Here is a 21,441-nt window from a genome sequence, read left to right on the forward strand (position 1 = left end):
TTGTGTGTGTTCCCGGAGGCCAAGAACAAGCACCATCCTCTGTGCACTACAAGAGTGGTAGTCCTCTGTGGGACTCCATCTGAAGTCATTCCAGGAGCACAGCTTCCCTGCTCCTTCCTGAAAAGTTCCCCTTCCTCCCTCTGCTGAGGAGAAAGACAACCCCAACAGCTGACTGTCCTGTAGCACCCTTCTCTCTTGTCTCTCTCAACAAGCCATCCACCCTCACCTTCCTCCAGGTCTAAGAATCTGGACTCAGAGGGACAGAAACACGTGCATCCAGGATCTAGAATTATCCTCAATGAACGCAGGTCTTCATCCATCCTGCCCCTCCACATTACCGTGTATTCATCATTCTAGATCTCGGGGGTTCGAACCTCAGTCCTGATCTCTATGCATCTCTGGTTCGACTAAACCTTCCTCCTCACCGTAACCAGATATAAAAATGTGGGTTGTCGGTATTTCTTTTTAAGTAGGGTTGTACCTTTAACACAGCGGCTCTCCTAGTGTCCCTAATCTCTTTAATGCTTCCAAATGTTAACGTTAGGGCGCAGTCTCTGTACTCTCGCACCTTTCCACTTTGCTTCATGCCGTGTGGTTTGTTCCATCCACATGCAACTCTGTGTTTTATGCAACTCAGTTTTATATAAGACCCCCTCTCCGTCATCTGTTCTTTCTCAAGTGTGCTGCTCTTTGTTGACAAGCCTTCCTGCTAAGTTGGTCAGGTGGTGCTGCTTCCCCTCTCCCGTGGCTTGCACCCCTTTCTGTGCCCCAGACACCCGTTTTCTTCAGGATTGTGATAGCTTTGAGCAGGAGCACTCCCAACAGCCTTCCTCTAACCGTGTGGTCCTCTCATTAGCAAGGACTCTGCAGAGCACAGCTGCCTCCTGCGTTCCCCCATCTTCTTGTGCTGCTCTTCCTCCACACGTCACATGCTCATGTGCTCCAAAAAGTGGCTTTGTATTCCCATCTCCTCTCCTCACGTTTTCTCCTCTAAGAAATTGATTTTCCCACTGTGAATGTAAACGTGTGCGTCTATCACTTCCTACATCAACCACTGTTTACTTACAAACAACATGGACACAGGATTGCTCAACTGCACCAACATCTTAGGCAAAGGCATATGCATACTTTCTTACGTTTAGCAAACCCCCGGGGTATCATGTTTTAATGATTTATTGATTTTTATTTTTGTACGTATGACTGCTGTTTGCCTCCGTGTATGTGTGTGCAATTCATGAGTGCCTGCAGCATCAGAGGCCAGAAGAGGCGGTCAGATCCCTGGAACTGGAGTCACAGAGGGTTGTGAGCTGGCTTGTGGTGCTGGGAATAAAACTTGGTGCTATGCAAGAGGAAAAGGTACCCTTACCCTCTGAGCCATGTCTCCAGCCCTATTCACCCATGTTCTGTATATTTTTCACATTCATAGTTTGTTTATATTGTACCTCCTGGGATCAAGTTGAGGGCTCCTCCCAGAACTGTTGCTTTTCCTTTTACACATCCTTTCCTCAGTGTTTCTTTGGGAATTTTTACACCATCCACCCCCATTCCAGTCATTTCCCAGTCGATATCTGCCCTTCACCCTCTTATCATCCCCCACTCAAAAGGAAATTGAGCCGGGCGGTGGTGGCGCACGCCTTTAATCCCAGCACTCGGGAGGCAGAGGCAGGCGGATCTTTGTGAGTTCGAGGCCAGCCTGGGCTACCAAGTGAGTTCCAGGAAAGGCGCAAAGCTACACAGAGAAACCCTGTCTCGAAAAACCAAAAAAAAAAAAAAAAAAAAAAAAAAAAAAAAAGGAAATTGAAAAAGAAAATTAACACCAAACCAAACAAACAATGTCACGAGAGGGAGCCCACCCCTGACACTGCCTGGAGTGCCAGAATCTAGAGGCTGGACAGCCCAGAGACCTAGGATAGAACCAGACGTGTGTGGAAAAAAAAATGTCAATGTAACACTGCCTAAGGATAGTCTGCTACACTCATAGATTGGTGCCTAGTCAATAGTCATCAGAGGGGCTTCATCCAGTACCTGGTGGAAGCAGACCCAGAGACCCACAGCCAAACATCAGGCTGAGCTCAGGGAATCCTGCTGAACAGAGCAGGGAAGGATTGTAGGGGGCACAGAGGTCAAGGACACCATGAGAAAACCCACAGAATCAACTCACCTGGCTCACAGCAGCTCACAGAGACTTAAGCAACAACCAGGGAGCCTGCATGGGACTGACCTAGGCCCTCTGTATATATGCAACAGTTGTGTACCTCCGTGTTCTTGTGGACTAACAGTGGAGCAGGAGCTGTCCCTGACTCTTGCAGACTTGGGGGACCCTACTCCTCACACTGGACTGCCTTTCACAGCCTTAATACAAGGCAAGGTGTTGTCTTACTACAAGATGATATCCATGGGAGGCCAGCCATTTTGTTAACATCCATGGACAGATTAAATAAATAAATAAAAGCACTTTGCTCCTCCGTATTCTCTGCCTCTCCAACACCTCTTCATGTGTCTTGGTGGCAATGGGAGCCTCAGTGTCACACAGTATACCCTGTGGTCCTATCAGCTTTATTTGACAATGTTCATTGCAATGGTCTGGTTCGTTCAAGACTTCCGGTTTCTGGTACACATTCTTCACTAGACCCTCTCTGCAATGCCTCTTAGTTTTCAGGAGGGCGCCCCCAGTCATGGAGACGCTGTGATTAATGTTCCACAGGACCCGTCCCTTCACATGCTCTGGCAGGTCATAGATGGGGCAGATGTTAGGGTGAGCCAACCCCAAACCCTGGATGTGGGCCTGGGTGGTAGTTGAACTAGTCAGACCTGGCCACTGGGGCCGCCCCATTCAGGTGTGCAGCAGAGCCCGCTCTCATGCCCATGCCATCAGGGCCAGCTTTCCCACACCCATGGTGAGCGGTAGGGCCATCTCTCCCAAGTGCTGGGGCCAGCTCTTTGCTGCAGTGTCCAGCGAGGGCCAGGGCCAGCTTAGGGCAGGGCTGGCTCAGCCTGACCCTTGGCTTTCATCATGCATGGTTCTCATATGGCCCCTGTGGAAACACAGGCCCCAGATATCAACAGATCCCAGCTGCAGCAGGACCCCGAAGCCAGACAGGGCCCTCAGCAGCTCAGACCTAGACAACATCATGGCCCTGGTTGGCAGCACAGGCTGCTTAGATAGCATGGCTCCTGCAGTGTCACGGTCCTCGGACACCATCCAGCCCACAGCTTTGTGGCTCAGACTCCAACCTTTGGTGGCAACACAGGCCAGGGACTTCAACACAGACCCCTGGCTGTTTTAGACTCAGGAACCCAGACATGGGACTCAGCAGCAGAGGGGCCTAGATGTCACCATGGCCTCAGGGAGCAGCCCAGGCCACTCAGATCATCATGGCCCCAGTGGCAGTGTGGCCCTTCAACACCAACAAGGCCCCAGGTGGTGGCCCAGACTCCTGGCATCTGCATGACCTTTGATGGTAACAGGAGCCAGGGACATCAGCACAGCAACTGGCCGCCTTAAGACCACCGACCCAGACATGGCCCTCAGCTGAAGCCCTAACCAGTTGTCACCAGGGCACTGGGTAGCAGGCCAGCCCACTAAGATCTGTATGGCCCCATCTGCAGCATGGGCCTCAGAGACCTACATGACGTCAGGTGGTGGCTTGGACCCTGGGAATCTGTATGGACTTCTGTGGCAACTGAAGCCATCCATGGGCATCAACTTAGACCCTGGCTGCTGCAGGACCCCAGATCCAGACATGGCCCTTGGCAGCAGCTCAGGCCCAGACTTTACCATGACCCTGTGTTGCAGCTCAGGACACCCAGATCGGCATGGCCCCAGCAGTGGCATGGGCCTCGGGCACCAACATAGCCACAGCTAGGAGCCCACACCTGGGCATCGGTGCCACCTTTGGGGGTGAAATGGGCCATGGACTTTAACACAGACTGGCTGCAGCAGCAGAATGGACCCAGACATGGCCCTCTGCAGCAGCCTGGCCTCGGAGGTCACCATTGGACATAACACAGACTGGCTGCAGCAGCAGAATGGACCCAGACATGGCCCTCTGCAGCAGCCGGTCCCCGGAGGTCACCATGGCCCCAGCTGGCTGTGCAGGCCCCCCAGAGCAGTATGGCACAGCTGTAGCATGGCCTCAGGAGGTGGGCCAGACCCATTCACCCATTTTTAAATGGTGTACACACATTGCAAATAGCAATGGGTCTAATACCCTTTATGTTCAAAGTGTTCCTTAGCCATTTTCAACCTCATACACTCTTTTTTCTCCTCATTACATTCTTCCCACCTACTAGTCTCCTTATTCTTATCACAGTCTCCCTCTTGTTTACATGCATGTCATATAGTATGCATGAGAAATGTGTTTGTTTTAATCACGGATTTTTGACTTGTTTGGTTCTCTTATAGTTGTTGGAATCCATGTATTCATTAATTTTCTGCCTGATGGATATGTAGCAAATATTTTTTACCCATTCTGAATGCTGTCTCTTCACTCCAGCAATTTGCTGGCTTTTGCTGTGGAGAATGTTGTTAATGCCTCATGATTCCATCTGCCAAATATGGAGCCCATTTCCTGAGCTACTGAACCTTTTAAGAAGGTTCTTGGCTATACATACCCTTCTCTTGAGGAATTTTCCCTATATTTCCCTCTGGCATGTTCAGAGTTTCAGGTCTCATATGAAGGACTTTGATCCAGTTGGAACTGATTTTTCTTCAGGATGGAAGATAGGGATGCAACTGATTTTTCTTCAGGATGGAAGATAGGGATGCAGGTTTAGTCTTCTACACGTGTATATCTAGTTTTCCAGGACTATGTGTCAACGAGGAAGGCTGCCTGTTCTCCAGTGTATGCTTTTGGCATTTCTGTCAAAATAGCCACAGAAGCCGCCTATGTTGTCTGGCATGTGGACCCTAGCGTCTTAGTTTTCCATTTCTGTGTTTAAATAGGAGTTAGTGTCTGCAGAAGTCAGGGGACAGGAAAGGAGCCATGAGAGGAGGTCTTGAGGGGAGGGACAGTGCATGTGACATGAACGTGGAGTTGGGGGGACTCTGGGGCTAGAAAGGTTTAAACGGGGATGGTGCTACGGGCAATGGGGTTGTGGGAAAAGGTCAACCAAAACTTAGGACACAGGCAACAGCCATGCAGAGACTTACTGAATTGAGAAAGTGACTAAAAAATGTAATTTTTTTGCTATTGTAATCACATCTTTCCTTCCTTTCCTCCCTCCAAAGATTCACATATAGTCCTCCCTGATCTTTCAAATGGCGTTTTTCATTAACTGTTTCTTCAAGCATCTGTGTATGTGTTCATGTATATACATATATATTTTTAAATACAACCTGCTCAGTCTGTATCATGCTACTTGTATGTATGTTTCCAGGACTGATCATTTGGTACAGGATTAACAATTGCTACTTTTCTCTGGGGAAGACTCTTTCTCCAGCTCTCAGTATTCCTTAGTTACCTGTTTGCTTTTCTAGGGCTGAGGCCTAGTTCCGCTTGCCCCTGTCCAATCAGACATGTCTATTGGTGTCCTTGCTCAGCTCATGTTTGGGCAGTCACATTGCTGAGACATAATGTGTACCTTCTGGCATTACTAGGAGACAGCCTCACAGCTTGTTCCCTGAATCTCTAGTTCCTAGAATCATTCTGCCCCCTCTCCCGAAATATTCCCAGAGCCTTAGATGTAGTTGCTTTGTAGATGTATCCATTGGAACCAGGCTCCCGAACTCTGCAGTTTGATGGGTCGTTGTTTTCTGTAATAGTCTCTGTCTGCTGCAAAAAGAAATAAAATTCATGGTAAGTGAGGACTACACTTACCCGTGAGTATAAGGATTTAGAGTACAGGTAGGTATTATGCTACTTTAGTAGAGTGGTGGTTGTAGGTTCTCCTCCAAGATCCACGACTTCACTAGCTCTGGGTAGCTGGCTAGGTCTTCAGTACCAGGCGTGACTTCCCTCCTATTGAGCAGGGCTTAACGTCCAATCAGAGAGCTGAAACTTTTGAAAGGAGGTACCCTAAATGAATGGATAATGCTGCTCACAAAGGCCACAGATTTCGAAACAAAAATTTCACCACCAGTTGTGGGCTATTTCCTTCTGAGTTGTTGGCTAGAGGCTCCCAAAACAATGGAGGGTACCGCCTTTGGTAGGTCACCCACCGGAACTAGACAGCAAGACCCTATTACTGATGAAACCCCAGACCTTGCATACAGGACATATACATCAAGCTAGAACTAAGCTGGAAGTTTCCTCTCTGCCGGCTGGTGTTCATAGTGCTGGAAGGTCCCGTGCAAGCTGTGGAGAAAGCAGACATCAATGGCCTTACCCAGCTCTGGATCCCTAGTACTATAAAGCACCCTAAAGGGCAAGATGCTGCTACCTGTGCAGTACTGACAAGACTGCTTTGGAGCAGCCAATTGTTTTCTGACTGGATTTGAGGCCTGGCCATGGGAAGAAGTACATACTGGGAATCTCAGTGTCTGCACTGCTGTGAGAAAACACACGACCTGAAGCGACCTGGGAGGAAACAGCTTACTTCTTTCACAGCGTGTAGTCCATCATCTAGGGAAGTCAGGGCAGGAACCTGGAGGCAGGATCTGAAGCAGAGAACATGGAGGAGTGCTGTTCACTAATGTGCTCCTCATGGCTTGCCCAGCCTGCTTTCTTTATTTTTTTCACCTTCTAGTGCCTTCTTAAGTTAATTCTTCATTAATTTTCCTTTTACAGTTGAGATTATAATGTAACCACAATATTTCTCCATTCCCTTCCCTCCCTCCAAACCTTCCTGTATACTCCTATTTGCTCTCTTTAAAATTCATGGCCTTTTTTATTAACTGCTATTACACACATACAGAAAGAGAAACACCACACACGCGCACGCGCACGCACACGCACAGGTAAACTGCCCAAGGAGCCAACTCTATACAAGCATGTACTGTGGTAAACTTCGCTCACCATTCTCACCGGGACCACCATCATTGGTTACCGATTCTACTCCCCAAGCTGCATCTCAGCACCTCTCTGAAAGAGAGCAAAGTCTCTCACTCTCAGCCCTCTGAGCAATCTTGCATCTCCGTCGTGACCGCTGCCACTTAGAAAGTGCTGTCTTCTGGCCATGCCCCGGTGACCACACTCACGAACTGACAGAAGCTGTGTGTGCCAGCCCAAACTCACAGGGGCGCTCTTCTGGATTCACCCTTAAAGAAGAAAAGCTACTGACAACTGATAGCGGCAGGGAGAAGGAGAATCGTTTTTGAGGGGTTTCTACTGCCCGGTTTCCTATGGGGAGCAATAATTGAGCTGAGGGGAAGTCAAGAGGGGGCATGCTAGAGGAACATGACAGAATTTGGAGAAGGAAATTGAGGATTACACATAATCACCTTTCATTATATACATGTATGTAATTCCCACTAATTTTATACAGATATATAAACACACGCACACATATATTTTCTGACTGGATTTGAGGCCTGGCCATGGGAAGAAGTACATACCGGGAATCTCAGGGTCTGCACTGCTGTGAGAAAACACTCGACCAGAAGCGACCTGGGAGGAAACAGCTTACTTCTTTCACAGCGTGTACTCCATCATCTAGGGAAGTCAGGGCACACATATAAAACAGAGCACAAAATCCCTGGATGCCAAGGAACCATCTGTTTGATGCCATGTTACTCTGGGGGCGGGGGGGGGGGGGGGGAGACACACTAAAGGGGAGAGAGAAGCTCCGGGTGAAGGAAGGACATTTTTGACTCTGGTTTGGTACTATCAAAAGGGGTTCTGTTTGAAATCATTGTATACCTGTGGCTAGACATTTTTCTTAATTACAGCAGCAAAAGAAGTCCAATAGGAACGTATACCATGAATCTGTTAGGGAGTATCTTTAAGAATAACCTAAAATTGCCCTCAGAAAGCGTCTTCTAATGTTTTCGATTGCCGTACCACTACTGCTCCCAATCTGTCCCACTGGAAGGCCAAACATTACCTCTTTCTTCACCACTGCTGTTACAGCAGCAAAAGCAGCAGCATAATGTGGAGGAGAGGGCTGAACTCAGAGAGAAAGTCACCGTTCATTTCAACAATAATGCAGCACTTTCAACTGCCCACAATTAGGTCAGCAAACCCTATTTTCTGGACACGTGCTTCCCCATAGTGACCCGACTCTGCTCCCACATATGGGACAAGGACAGCTGCACAGCTCAACAAAGCCAAGCACTGACCTCGACCTTCTCACCTGCCACATGCTGCTCGATGGACTATTGTATAGTAGATCAAAGACATGTCCTTGCTCACCTCAAGCATATGAACATACCCCACTCAAGAGCCAGGACCCCATCTCCAATTACTATGTCCATTTTGACAAGGAGAGCAACAGTGAGCAGCCACTGCAGAGCACATCTGCTTTCTGTAGGCACTCTCTCCATGAGGTATTTTGAGCCTTGCAGAGACTGATGCTCATACCTTTCCTGATTCCAACATGCTCTCAAGAGACAGTCAGGATGCACACCTGATCCCTGGGAAAATGCAACAGGATCTTGTCCAAGGCTAGCCAGTCCCTCTTGAGTACATGCCAGGATATTCACCAAATGCAAACATTTCAGCAAACCTCTACACTGCCGCTAGTGAGTTTCCTTAAGTCACAGGGATTTGGCATAAAAGTATTCCATTGGCCCAAGAGATCTTTGAGGCAAGAGGATACTAATGAAGAAAACTGGTGAACCACACAACTATCTTCACATCACTAAGAAGAGAAAGGCAGCGAGGGATTGAGACTGGGGGAAAGAGCTGAATGAACAGAGGAAAAGAGAGGAAGGAAGGAAGGGGGAAGGATGGAAAGAAAAGAGGCAGTTCAATCACTGAAATTGCTTAAGATATTTTTTTCTGAATTCTGTTTCATTTGTCCTGCTTAGTTCCTTTAGATAAAGTTCACACATACAAATTTGTATGTTTATAGACATCAATAACTACACAAGTTCTAGATATGTAGGCATATAAAAAAGGACTATTTAACTCCCGGATAGAATCACCATTAAGGAAGACCAGAAAGTTATGCAAGAGATAAGGGTCATGAGTTGAGCTTCATCTCTCTCTGCCATGCTCTTTTCTTTTCTTTTCTTTTCTTTTACAATTTTAAAAAATCTAAAATATATCATTTCTTCCTCCTCTCTCTAGTCTTTCTCATGTCTGCCCCTAACTCTCTCTCAAATTCATGGCCTCTTTTTATTATTATTCTTTCATATACATAAATATATAAATACCATCTTCTGAGTCTATTTACTGTTACTTGTATGTATATGGTTTTCAGGGTTGATCCCTTGTGGATAACAAATTTAGAGGCTCATTCCTTGGGGAAGACTAATTATCCCTTTTTCAGTAATCATTAGTTGCCTGTAGTTCTTTGTCTAGGGGTCCTATGAGATTTCCCCTTCAGAGTAAGCATGCCTATTGGTGTGGTCATTATTCAGGTCCATTGGCAGCCATATTTTTGAGGTATCATGGGTATCATTCCCTGTCATTTCTAGTAGACACAATCCCACAGCAAACTTCGTGGTCCTCTGGCTCTTGAAATCTTTCCATGCCCTCTATGATGGTCCATGAACTTCAGAGATGGGGGTTGTGTGGCAGATGCACCAATTTGGGTTGGGCATCCTACACTCAGTTGTTCTCTGCATCTTCGTCAGTTGCAGTTTTCTGTAATTGTCTCGGTCTTTTGCAAAGAGAGACTTCTTTGATGAGAGATGAGAGCTACATTTATCTGTGGGTATAAGGGCAAATATTTAGAATGCCGTTAGGTGAATTACTGTTACCAGACATGGCATCAACAGGTTCTCCTTGAAGATCCATGACCTCATTAGCAACAGGTAGTTGGCTGGGTTTACAGTCCAAGACATGATTTCTCCACTGTTTAGCAGGGCTTGAAGTCCAATTAGACAACAGCTGGTTGCCACCAGAATGTGAGTGTCACCACTGCACTTAGATACCTTAACAATGCTGGTCATGTTTTTGTCACAGGCCTCACAGACTGGTAGGACTATTGACTGCTTCCTTCTTTCAGCAGCTTGCATAGCACCTTCCATTATTATGAAAGCTAGTCCTCAGGGAAGATGCTTTCAGGTCAGGTTCAGCTCAAATCCTCCAAGTCCTGTGTCTGAAGAACAAGATGTCATCAACACTAGGGATTTATCTTCAACTTCTGGGAGCAAAGGCAATAGCAATAGCCTATATTGTTTTGGGAGTCTCTTGGACTCCCCTGACCAACAACAGGAAAGGAAGTTTCTCAGGCTTGGTACTTGGGGGGTGGGGGTATTGTTAGATAGTCTATGGCTCTTCGAGGAAGCATTAGTATGTACCCCAAGTGACATAACTTCACTCAAACTATTTACACCACATACCTACTACAGAAGGTCCTGTAGATGGAGCCCCTGATACACTGCCCACTAGAATCTGGCCACAGCACTCTGGACCACCCCTCACTTGAACTGACACCTCTAGATTCCACTTCCTCTGAGCAGAAAGTAAGTAAAGCAGTCAACACCCACTCCTCCAACAGCAGTCAGTATCAATCCCTGAGAGGGGGTATGTCTTAGTCACTGTTCTATTGCTATGAAGAGACACCATGACCAAGGCAACTCTTACAAGAGAAAGCATTTAATTGGGAGCTTGCTTATTGTTTCAGAGGTTTAATCCATTATCACCATGGCAGGGAACACGACAGCATGCAGAGAGGCACTGGAGCAGTACCTGAGAGCAATATCCTTATCTGTAGGCAGAAAGAGGGACACTGGGCCTGGCATGGGCCTTTGAAACCTCAATGCCCACCCCTGGTGACACACTTCCTTGAACAAGGCCACACTTCCTAATCCTTATAATCCTTTTGAAGAGTGTCACTCCCTGGTGATTAAGCATTCAAATATATGAGCTTATGGAGGCCATTCTTATTCAAACCACCACAGGATATTAAGCAAAGTTAGAGGGACATAGGTAAACAAGGAAAACAAAAGCAGCCTCTATAAGATGGTTGCTTTTTGTTCCCAGACAACTCTGTGAGGAAATGGCAGGTATCTAGACAGGACCAGTAGGGGAAAGAAGAGGAACCAAGGGCCCTATAAAGTACCCAATTCAGCCTTGGTTTAGTGGACTTCTAGCCTTAGGCTTCTGCCATCCTGACAGGATAAAGCTGCTGTTTTCTCCTTCTCGGTGGCTTTGTCTTCTGTCTTTCCTAGTCATTCAATTCTTTGTTCATGTCAGGGAGCAAATTCAGTAATCCCCTACACAGCTGTCACATCTCCATTCCAACAAAGATGCCAAAACACACACTGGACAAAAGGCAGCATCTTCAACAAATGGTGCTGGGAAAACCTGTAGAAGAGTGAAACTAGACTCGTTGAAATCACCCAGCTCAAAGAAAAAAGAGCTCCAAGTGAACCAAAGAACTCAATGTGAAACCCAAAATACTGAAACTTAGAGAGGAAAATTTGGCAAGTATCCTGCATGAGACAGGTGTAAGAAATGACTTTCTGAAAAGGACTCACTTTGCCCAGAAATAAGGCCAACTGACAAGTGGCACCTCATAAAACTAAAGAGGTTCTGTACAGCCATGAGAACAACCAATTGGGTGAAGAAGAAACTCACAGAGTAGGCGAGAATCTTGGCCAGAGAGACATCTGACAGAGGATTAATATCCCAAATATACAAAGAACTTAAAAATAAAGAGTTATGAAAACAAATGACCAATTAAAATAGACTATGGACCTGAACAGAATTCTCAAAAGAAATAAAAATGGCTGTAAAATGTTCATAATCTTAGCAATTAGAGGAATTCAAATTACAACTCTAAGATTTCATCTTACACTACTCAGAATGGCTAAGATCAACAAAACAACCACCAACAAATACTGTTGAGTAATTTGAGAAAAGGGAACCCTCATTCACTGTTGGGGGATTCAAAACTGGTAGAGCCACATTGGAAAGAGTTTTAAGAATTCTCACTAATCTAGGAATAAGTCTAACATATTACACAACTATAATACTCCTTTGCACATGTCCAAAAACATCCTGTTCCATGATGCTTGCTCAGTAGTGTTCACTGCCACTCTATTCACAATAGCTAGTGTGGTGGTTTGAATAGGTATGGCCCCCATAAACTCAGGTGTTTGAACACTTGGCCCAAAGGGAGTGGTACTATTAGGAGGTGTGGCCTTGTTGGAATAGATATATCCTTGTTGGAGGAAGTGTGTTACTGTGGAGGTGGGCTTTGAGGAATGCTATGCTATGCTCAAGAGACGCCCAGTGTAGGACACAGCTGATTCTGATTCTACTGCACCCAGTGTAGGACACAATTGATTCTGCTCCCTGTGGATCAAGATGTAGAACTCTCAGCTCCTTCTCCAGCACCACATCTGCCTGCATGCTACCATGAAGATAATGGACTAAATCTCTGAAACTGTAAGCCAGACCCAATTAAATGTTTTCCTTTATAAGAGTTGCTGTGGAGCCCGGTAGTAGTAGTGCATGCCTTTAATCCCAGCACTCGGAAGGCAGAGTCTGGCAGATCTCTGTGAGTTCGAGGCCAACTCAGTCTACAGAGTGAGTTCCAGGACAGGCTCCAAAACTACACAGAGAAACCCTGTCTCAAAAAACAAAAACAAAACAAACAAACAAAAAAGAGAGTTGTTGTGGTCATGGTGTCTATTCACAGCAATAGCAACCCAAACTAAGATTGCTAGGAAATCTTAGATGTCTGTAACTGATGAATGAATAATGAAAATGTATGTAATGAAATTTGCAGGGAAATGGAACTATAAAATACTATATTGAGTAGAGTAACTCAGATCAGAACAACACACACTGTATGTTGTCTGTCATCTATGGTTTCTAGCCCCAAATCTTCAGATGTGATATGTAACCTTGAATAATTGCAGTAACCAGGAATTTAAAAAAGCACCATGTGGTGGGGGACAATCACTAGAGAGAAAAATAGTAGGATAAGAGTGCTCTGAAGAGCAAAATGGGAAAAACAAGGAGTGGACTTTTGACTGGGGAAGGAAGAGGAAGAATAATACAGAACAAGGGGGAACAAATAATTTGAAAAATTAGTAGTGAATCATATTATGTTGTATTTACCTAAAATTACATAAAATACATAGTAACATATATGTATACATATATATGATGGTTTCAGTTGATACAGAAAAGAACTTTGACAAAAACTAATACCTATTCATGATAAAAATAAACCCTAGAGAGACTAGGGTGAAGGGAATGTATCTCAACACAATAAGCTATTCATCACAAAGCTAAATAGATAAAAACTGGAGTAAGTTCCACTGAAATCAGAAAACAAGGGTATCCACGTTCCCCACTCCAATTCTATATAGTGCTTAAAGTACTAGCCAGAGTGTTAAGACAAGAGAAGGAATTAAAAAGAAGTCAAAGTACCCCTATTTGCATATAATTTTTCTGTAACTGAAAGACCCCAAAGACTCCCCTAGATCTGATAAACACTTTCAGCAAGGTGGCAGGTCACAAAATCAACATACATAAATCAATGTCCTTGCTATATACCAAAGACAAATATACCTTCCCAATATCCTTAAACTTAAATAAATAAAATACCTTGGAAGAAACCTAACCAACTGTGCTTGTTTAAGTAAGAAACATCTCCCACAGGCTCTGGTATTTGAATACTTGGTTCTAGTTGGTGACACTGTTTAGGGAGGTTGAAGAAGTATGGCCTTGCTGGAAGAACTATGTCACTATGGGAAGGCTTTGAGAGCTTAAAGCCTTGCCCTACTTCCAAACTGTTCTCTCTGCTTCTTGCTTATGGCTAGGATGTGAGTTCTCAGCTTCCTGCTCCAGCTGCCTGATGCTGCCTGATGCCGCTATGCCTTCCTGCCATGATGGACTCTATCCCTCTGGAACCATAAACCCAACATAAATTCTTTCTTTCCTAAGTCACTTTTGGGAATAGTATTTTATCATAACAACAGAAAAATAACTAATACATCAAGGAAATGAAAGACCTATAAAATGAAAACTTTAAAACAATGAAGAACTTAAAGAAGACACCAGAAGCTGGAGAGACCTCCATGCAAGTAGATTAATAGGATGAATACTGTAAAACAAACTGGCCATCCTATCAAAAGCGATCTACAGACTCAATGTAATCTCCACCAAAATCCCAGAGCAATTGTTCATGGATATTGAAAATACAATCTTGAATCTCATATGAGTAGCACAAAGAATCCTGAGCAATACACATGCCGCTGCAAGTATTGCCATGCCTGATTTCAAAGATTACAGAGCCACAGAAATGAAAATAGTATTGTACCTGACGCATAAACGGCCCAGTTTACCAGTGGAAATAGAACTAAAGACCCAGATATAAGTACATGCACCTACAGCCACCCGATTCTTTTTCAGTTTTTTATTAATTAAATTTTTCATTTTTTTTTTACAATCTAACTACAGCTTCTCCTCCCCACTCCTCCCATTCCCTCCCCCACCTCCCCTCTGCCCCTCTTCCTAATCCACCCCTCCTCCACCTCTGTTCAGAAAATGGCAGGCTTTCCATGCGTGCCAACAAAGCATGGCCTATCGAGTTGAGGCAGGACTAAGCTCCCTGCTTTGTATTAAGTCTGGGCAAGGTAACCCAGCATTAGGAAGAGGTTCCCAAAAGCCAGCCAAAGCATTAGGAACCGGCCCCGTACCCACTGCCAGGAGTCCCACAAGTAGACTAAGCCACACAACCATCACACATATGCAGAATGCTTAGTCTGGTCCCATGCAGGCTCCCTAGCCCAGCCACCTGATTTTTGACAAGTGTCATAAATACACACTGGAGAAAAGACAGCATCCTTACCAAAAGGTGTTGTGAAAATTGGGTATCCAAACGTAGATTAAAATTGGATTCTTATCTCTCACCCTGTGCAAAAATCAATTCCAAATGGATCAACGATCTTAATGTGACACCTGAGACCTGAAACTCTGAAACTTCTAGGGAGCACACTTCAGGACAGGCTCAGATAATGACTTTCTCAGAAAATAGGCCCACCAATCAACAAGTAGGACTTCATCAACTTAAAAGGTTTCTATTCTGCAAGAGAAACTGCTAATTAACTGGAATCAACATACAGAATCGGGGGTAGAGCATGAGTCTTCACATCTGTATGTTACAGAGAATTAGTGTCTAAGGTATATAAAGAACTCAAAAAATTAAACACCAAGAAAACAATTCAATTTTAAAGTGGGCTATGGAAATGAACAGAACATTTTCAAAAGAACAAACACAAATGCTAAGAATAGTTTTTAAAGTATTTGATCCACTTAATCATTAGGGCAATGCAACTTAAAACTACATTTAGATTTAATCTACCCTAGTCAGAAACAGTTAAGACTACAAAAACAAGTGACAACAAAGGTCGGTGAGGATGTGAGAAGAGGCGAGCCCTCATTAACTATTGGTGGGAGTGCAAACCAATGTAAGTGTCAAAGAGTTTAATTGGAGTTACCCTGCAGAAAGGATAATATTTCTCCCAGAAGCCAGAGGTTGCAAAAAAAAAAAAAAAAAAAAAAAAAAAAAAAAAAAAACACCTCAATTCCAGGTACGAAATGCCTCCCCTTAAGCTGTTTGTCTGGGTTGTTCCAGATATCTCTGATAAGCACTGCATTCCCGGTCATTGGGTATCCTCCACCAATGCAATAAGCCAATCAAGCCAAATTAATAAGACTAGGTTTAAAAACAGAGCAAAGCAACTCCAGGGTGACTCTCAGAAAGGCAGGAGAGAAAAATCACATGGCAGGTCTATCAAGCAGGTTTTAAATATGGGAGAGGGGCTGACCCTTAGTGGGCTTTCTGAGGGTGGGGTTTGGAGAGGGTCCCCCTCCCCCCAAGCTGGAGATCCCCAACAATCCCCCAAACAACACAGGCTGTTGCTAGTGCTCTTGGATGCCCACTATAACTTGATGGTAAGACCCTATTGCTGAAATCACCATTTGGCCACAGGACTTGGAGTAATCAAGTTGGGGCACTTCCTCCCCACTGGCTAGCTTTCCTACTAATGAAAGCTACTGTGTAGGCTGCTGGGCAAGAAAAGCCGTTAACAAAGTCCTACCCAGCTGTGAAGCCTGCAAGCAGTAATAATGACCAGCCTGTCAAGGTATGCCAATAGGTACAGGGGTAACTTAATGCAAGGCATCAAGGAACTAAATTACTTGTGACAAGTACAAACAACGCTAAAAATAAAAGGACGTTTAACTAGCATCTATGTTATCTCTGTGAAGGAAAGAATATCGCCCTCTGTTGTTTTTTTTTTTTCTTTTTTCTTTTAGTCTAAGAAAAGTCAGTATTGGTACAAAATGACTAGTGGATTTTTTGGTATTTACATAGCACTGAAGGGTACTTCATAATTATATAAAGAATCGCTATAGTGATCAAATAAGTTAGACACAAAGATATTACTTCTCTATAGACACATATCAAAGTATAAGTGTGGCAGCATTATGTTCAGGGTCATTTCAAAAATCACTAGAAATATCTACTATTCTTGTTCTATTTCATTTTCAAATATGTCAGAAGCTGGTCACTTCAGAGAAGTGCTGTACACATGGGTCTGGCCTGGTAGAAGATGTTTAACCTCTGCCCTCGGTCAGAGTTCTCCCACGATTCTCATCATTAGTTGTATTGCTGCACTGGAGGCCTCCTAGCCCCCATCTCCACAACTTCAACATTAGGGATCAGAATCTGTCTCCCTTTCAATCTGCCACGGGCAATGGCCAGTCTCTCAAGATTGACTGACCTATGTTCAACTGCTATTCATCTACTTTTCTATAATAGACTATGCATTAACTAAGATATATAAATGAGTAAGGCAAACAACTGTGTTTCACAAGACATATAAGCAGGGCATGGTGGTGCGTGCCTTTATTCCCAGAACTAAGGAATTCAAGGTCAGCCTGGACTGTATAATGAGTTTCAGGCCGGCCAGGGCTATATAATGCAAACATGTATTTTTAAAAATAAAATAGGAAAAGTATCTCATGTTAACAATCTCATTTTTAAAAAAGTTGAAATCACTATGCAATATGAACTTCACTGTGTTTAGCATGCACTTTTGTTTTTAAAGTATTTTCAACCTTTCTACCCTAAAGAAATAATAAATGGTGTAGACTAAAGTTCTCAGAGGAAAAGCCACATCTACTTTAAATATTCTACAAAGCTATCGACAGTTGGAATGTTACAGGACCAAAGCCAAATTATCTTGGGCTATCCTAACTCTGAAATAGAGGTCTACTCAACAGACGCGATTGAACAGCCTTATGATTAGGAGGTACATCCCAAAAGCCAAGAACAGGATCTGAGGCCTAGAGCAGAGCTCCGCAACTCTCTCACTATAACCACTGTCAAGGAAAGAAACAGCTCTCACCTCAAAGCAATAAAAGACATGGTTTATTCTGGAGTCAAATATGAGTGGCCATGGTCCAGGAACATAGATTTAGAGCTCCCCCAAATACCATGTTCCAGTGAGGTTGCAATTTCAGACACTTTTTATAGTGACAGAACAAAGCAGCCCACACATCAAGACACTTTCCCAAATACATCAGTGGGCACACAGGCAGGCAGGTTAGAGCAAGATGGGGAGAGGCCTGCTGTAGGCCTTCAAGGCCACCTGACAATACTTTTCGCCCTTTGGTTGGTGGAAAACTTGATTTGGTTTAGTTAATTCATTCCTAAATGTTCTATCTGCTTGTCAGGATGCTAGGTCTGACAGAGAGGGGGGAAAGAAAAGGCTTTTCAGTAGGCTAAAGGGCACCAAGATAAACTGTTATTAGGTCCTGGTACTGCCACATTCCAGCCTCACCATATCGAGGTGGACTGTTTTGTTTGTTTGTTTGTTTGTTTGTTTGTTTGAGACAGGGTTTCTCTATGTAGCCCTGGCTGTCCTAGAATTCACTATGTAGACCAGGCTAGCCTCAAACTCACAGAGATCTGCCTACCACTGCTGGAATTAAAGCAGGCACCACCATGTCCTAGGTTTTAAACAGTCAATAAGCCTTTGCAGACTCGACTTCTGTCAAAGAATTCTCACTCACATCTGGCTACCTAAATGTATTTGAAAAGGGCCTTCAATTGTGGTTTTTCTTTGTCTGTTATTATAAAATTTCATGAAACTGTTACCACATTTAAACATGGTATTTGGGGTAACCTAAATCTGTGTTCCAGGGCCAGTGTCACTCATCTCCAGAATAAATTCTCTCTTCTTCCCTTTTAAATGAGAGTTATGTTTTTGTGGTGACAGCAGGTAGATATTTCACTGAGTATTTCATAATGAATGAATGAACAAAACTTCACATACTTCATAAATATATTCAATATTGATTTCAAAGTATGAAAAATACAGTTCAAGAGAAAAATAAAATGTACCATCAGGAATGAAAAACTTGTAAGGAAAATTATAAGATACTATGACCATGGTGACTGGACACCTTATCTGAATTCCAAATTTTCTAGTGATGTTAACTGATGTCTATGACTCAAACAGTAAGTGGCCTCAATATAAAACTAGGTCCTTACATGCCAAGATAACTAAAATGACAGAACATTTAATAAAGAGAAAATACTAGTTGGAGTTACCCAGAAACCAGATATTGCATTTTAGTAAAAGAACCCAGAGAATACCCCCACTGAAAATCCCATAGAATCTATAGCATTTAAGGGAGAAGAGAAAGAAGGGGGAAAAAGAAGGGGAAAGTGAAAGGGGGGGGGGGCTCCGTTGCATTTTTTTCAAGCACAAAGGGCGGGGGCGGAGGGAGACAAGCAGCAAGCGGCAGCAAAGAGCAGCACTACCATCTACTGGTCAGAGCAGCCTATAGTCAACCTCCGCGAACAAAAATCCAGCTTTTCTTGGGCTCTTCGACCCACCGCCCAAGTGAGAAAGGCTGTGGGAGCCAGGCGGCAAAAAAGAAGGGGGTCGCAGGCTACAGGATTACATTCACTAAGAACATGCTCGGCAAGGCAGCCTTTGGTCCCGCCCTCGGAGCCATAGCAACAGCAGCAGGAAGTCCGAGGCGCACAGGAAATACACAAGCCAGCAAGTCACTGGATTGGCGGGTTTTGGGTCTGCGCAATGGTCAGAAGAGAGGTTGCAGGCATTAGCCTTCACTCCTGGATCTTAATAACCTACCTCCGAACCTACTCTGGTGGGTAGGCTGCCCCTGCAGTCTCTGTTTTTCAGGGGCCTTCTGCTTATCCATTCCAAAGTCTCCCCACCTGCAACCCAGCCCAGGGCAGCACAGAAGACTGCGCTTTTCTGTGGTGTCCAAGAGTAGCCTGTCGCCAGCATGCATCAAAGCAGGACAAGACTCCTGCCCTTAAGAAAGCTTTGCTTATATATAAACATAGAGGTTACAGTCCTGGCCTACATGACCTCTAAGCTCTTCTCTATGTTCAGAAAGCAAAGGAAGCTGGAAGACAAAGGGAATTATGAAAACGACTAAACTTAGCATTCCTTAGGCGTACCAGTCACCCCGAAGTAACCTTTAAGCTCCAATCTGCAGCACTGACAAACTACTGCACCATCCTTATACTTAAGCAATGATTTGTAAGGAAATGCCAACCTTTTAAAAATCTAATTTATTTTTGCTGCCTATAAAATAGCCTGTGAGTCACAGAAACAAGTACAAAAGTGCATCATTGAAAGCTAAGTTCCACAGAAATTTTAGACCTATTTCATGTTAGTAACTTTTAAAAATAAATATATTTGCATGTTTCATCTGTGTGTATACACATATTTTTTCCAAATAGCCTATCATACTTTTCCTATATGTAATTCCTACCCAAATGTTAAAAATTGTTTTGTTGCAGGACCCTTTGCATGTGTGAAGATGCAGAGGAACTCCCCTGCCAAAATTAGGATTCCAAGGCTTGTGCATAATCTTACCCATTATACCATCAAGTGCTAAGGACTGAATATGTACTTCTAAGAACCAAAGCTTACATGCTTTGGGATGCAAGGAGACACCAGAACAGTGACCTGAGAGAGTGCTCCAGAATGCTCTTTGTCTAAAATTTTAGTGTGGAGGGATTGTCTAGGTCATCCGAGGCAAGGTATCATGTCAAAGGAAAAATGAAGGGACTGAACACTTAAAGGTTATAAAAGGTTAAACTGATGCACACCAAAGAGGACAGTGAGGCCAGATAATAACACCAGAGCTGAAGCAGGGTTAAAATTTACTTAGGGAAGGAGTACGGCACACAACTGTGGTGATTCCCAGGTTTGAAATTGTCGTTAAAGATACTGGAAGTTTCTGACTGCCAGAATGGTCCTTAGAATGTCTTTCTTTCTTTCATTACATTCCCTGGTGCCAAAGACTGATCCCAAGAACTCCCCATACTGTGCATATGCAATATCTTGAAACTATATCACCAGTCACAAAATACTCACTTTAAAAATCATAGTCTCTTACATCCTTTCAACTAGTAGGTAGAACCTTTGAGGCAGGAGGATCAAGAGTTCAGACACTGCAGGGCAGTGGTGGCACACATCTTTAATCTCAGCACTCAGGAGGCAGAGGCAGGCAAATCTCTATGAATTCGAGGCCAGCCTGGACTACAGACCAAGATCCAGGACAGGCACCAAAACTACACAGAGAAACCCTGTCTCGAAAAACCAAAAAAAAAAAAAAAAAGGTGAAATACTACACACACACACACACACACACACACACACACACACACACACCAGTAGAGCATAAGCAAGTACTTGAGTTCTATATCTAGTATTTAAAAAATCATGCTACACTCCCATCACCCATTTATGTACCTTAATTTTTTTAAGTTAATATATAATTACATCATTTCCCCTCTTCCCTTTCTTCCCATGCCTCTTCCCAACCTCTCCCATGCCCACTGTCCATTCTCTTTCAAGTTCATGACCTCTTTTTCTTTCATTGTTATTATTATATTATGTTTTGTGTTTGGGAATGATTGCCCAGTGGCCTTTCTAGATCTACAAAATGTCCACACAAAACACAGTGCTTACCTCAAAACAAATATGAGACAGTTAGCTCTTAAGCAAAATATAAGTAACCATGGCCTGAGAAAACAGTACTCAGGGCACTCTGAATCCAACACTGTTTTTAGTTACGGGACAAAACAAAGTCATAAGTTGGAACATTTTTTAAATACTTTAGCAGAAACAGCACATTATAGCAAAGCAGGGGCAATCTTCACTGGATGTCTCAGCTACGATCAGCTGACATTCTTAGCTTTTGGGGTGGAAGCTCTGGCACAGAAACACCTCATGAGGAAGGAACAAGGGACACTTTACAGAAATCCTTAAAAGTGTTTTACAAAGGACTAAGTCACAAAGTCCAACTAACCCAGACAACCAACAGTATTACAAGCATCATTATTTACCAATCAATATCCAAATATTGTGTTCAT

The 21,441-nt window shown here is 43.9% G+C and overlaps 1 long non-coding RNA gene across 1 annotated transcript; it reads right to left on the reverse strand.

Annotated features, from left to right (window-relative positions):
* Positions 1 to 1,794: 1,794 nt before the first annotated feature.
* On the reverse strand, positions 1,795 to 14,476 carry LOC107402842 (uncharacterized). The gene is made up of 4 exons (XR_006067929.2): positions 7,496 to 14,476; positions 6,957 to 7,198; positions 6,538 to 6,598; positions 1,795 to 5,774 (listed from the first exon to the last, which is right to left on the reverse strand). It is a non-coding gene; the product is annotated as an uncharacterized LOC107402842 (long non-coding RNA).
* Between the last annotated feature and the right edge of the window lie 6,965 nt (positions 14,477 to 21,441).

Source organism: Peromyscus maniculatus, chromosome X, assembly GCF_049852395.1.
Source record: "Peromyscus maniculatus bairdii isolate BWxNUB_F1_BW_parent chromosome X, HU_Pman_BW_mat_3.1, whole genome shotgun sequence".
NCBI classification, from domain to species: Eukaryota; Metazoa; Chordata; class Mammalia; order Rodentia; family Cricetidae; genus Peromyscus; species Peromyscus maniculatus.